Source organism: Echinops telfairi, unplaced genomic scaffold (assembly GCF_000313985.2).
Source record: "Echinops telfairi isolate 266 unplaced genomic scaffold, ASM31398v2 ScPeMD7_7469;HRSCAF=8507_1, whole genome shotgun sequence".
In the NCBI taxonomy this organism is placed as follows: domain Eukaryota; kingdom Metazoa; phylum Chordata; class Mammalia; order Afrosoricida; family Tenrecidae; genus Echinops; species Echinops telfairi.
In genome coordinates, this window is record NW_022111373.1 from 8,022,255 (window position 1) to 8,024,654 (window position 2,400).

The window sequence follows — 2,400 nt, forward strand, 5'->3', positions numbered from 1 at the left end:
CCGCAGTCTCTGTCTACTCTGCGCCCCCCTGCCCACCCCTCGCGCCCCTCCCCAGCCCCCCCACATCCAAGGATCCTTACCACGTTTTCTGTCAGGTTGAAGCTCCACACCATGCTGCCATTGCACAGGGGCACCTGAGGGGGCAACAGGACAGGGAACAGGGTGTTGGCAGGGGCTCTGGCTACCCCAAGCCAGCCTGGGCCTGGGTGGCAGCACAGGGTGGGCTTGCCGTCCTCAGTGCCCCAGCTTTGCTCCTGCTCTGCCTCATGGGAATGCCCAGCCGGCAGGCTCTCAGAGCGTGGAGCGACATTGAGTCCTGGCACAAAGGACAAGCCCTGTGCAGAGCTCTCGGGCTGGCACAGGATGACAGAAGGCACCAGGTGTAGCCACCAGGGCCTGCAGGGAAGGAAGTCTTGTGCATTCTGTGGGAGGAGGCGGCCTGGCCTGCTGGTGGCTGGGACCCATCAGACGGGAGGTAGCAGGGTCTGGAGGATAAAGCTCCCCATCTTCTGAATTTAAGGCGACATTAGTTTGGGATGTGGACTCTGTGGTCAGCCAGGCCAGGTTTGAACCTGACTCTCGGCCATTTGTTACAGGCTGCATGTCCTTAAGCAAGTCAGCCCGTCCCAGCAAACCCCAGACAATGAAAGCAGGTCCTTGAACCTGCCTGTGAGGCTGCTGGCAGCGGAGAAATGAGAACTAAGGCTCCCTGCATTGGCCTGGGATACATACACATGCTAAGACCATGTGCGCTGAGCCTGTGAACGAATCCTTCCTGAAGAATGGGCTTAACCAAGACGCTGAGGATGACACCCTGTCATTGCATGCAAACTCCGGGTGGCAAATGCCGAGCGGTCCCTGGAGATGCGGATCCCTCTCTGCTGCTCTCCGCTCTGGGATGCCTGAGCAGGGGTTGGGGGTGGTGGGCAGGACCAGGCCAAGAGAGCATGTGGTCCCTCGGGGCTCTGTCAGACCTCTTCACAGCTCCCCTCCCCTACCCCGCAGTCTGGCTTCTCTCTCTGCCTGATAGCCCTGTCCATCCCCTGGTCCCTGGTCCTTCTTCCTGACTCACAGGCAGCCCAGGCTCAAGGCTTCTACTCTTCCCGGGGTAACCCCGGGCCAGCACCCTCCGAGCCGGGGCTGGCGGGCACTCACCTTGGTGATGCTGTCTAGCTCCCCAATGAGCTCCTTGAGGGCCTTCTTGTGATGGGCCCAGGAGACCGGGTAGGCGACGAGACCGCCTAGGCAGGTGAGAGCGATGACCACGGTCAACCAGTTCGCCATGGGAGCAAGTGTGAACAGCGGAGCAGTGGGGAGCAAGATGCGCAAGGCTGGCCTAAGCTGAGCGACTGTGGCATCGGCCTCTGGTGGCAGCCTTTATAGTCCAAGGGGTGGCGCTTCACAGCCCCATCTCTGAGTTGTCAAGTGCTATCTAAACCACATCTGTCTTTATCTTTGATTTACTTTGTGGAAAATCCAGTGTCACAGAAAGGAAAGAATGTGATTTCGCGTGGACATCTTGAGGGGGTCTGGGCAGAATTTCCAAGATCTAGACGGGCCGGTTCCAAGGGGTGGGTGGGAGGTTCCGCGAGGGGAGTCTGGTAGCAGTTCTGCCCGCTCGAGTGCCATGGTTTCACCTGATGACCACCCCGAATGCTTGCCCCGCCGTCAATGCAGGGGCTGGATGGACCATGCTTTGACCACGCTCTATCAGCAGGCGGGGAGGGTTGCGGGGATGAGGGCGATCTTCACAAAGATCTGCTCTGAAAAAATAGATCTTTGGTTAAAAAAGAAGAAGAAGAAAATGGAAGAAGACCAAAGGAGAAGAGCAGGGGTTTCTGCTATGGCCCACTGCCCCCCACTTCCCGCCTCCCACCCACCCACCCACACACTGGCTCTCCGCTGGGGAAGAGTAGACTCATAGCATGAGCAGCCCGGACCTTGGGGTGGGGGTGAGTGGGGGACTCTCCCAGGCCTGGGCCAGCCCGCAGGGGTGAGAAAGTGGTGCTCTTCTTCCCCAGGGCCTGGGACCCCAGGCCACAGCGTGCCCATTAGTCCCTAGGGAAGAAGGCCCTGCCCACTGTAGAGCGCAGTCCCCGGGCCTGGCCTGGCTCCGGGTCCCCTGCCGGTTGCCTATTTTAGGAAACTGTGGTAGGGACTTTAAGGACAGGAGACCCTACCCAGTCCTGTGCCATCTTCACACTTGTTTGAGCCCGCCGCAGGGATGCTGGCACGTAGCCTTTTCCGGTTCCTCCCTCACTTTCCAGGAAGTCCTCCAGAAACCCCATAAGAGAGGCCAAGGCATTTGCCTATTGGGTGCTGATATCAAGTTCTCTCCCTTACCCACTTCCTCCTCTATCCAGCACCTCCCCCTCCAGGTCCTCTCTCGGTGGGCAGTGA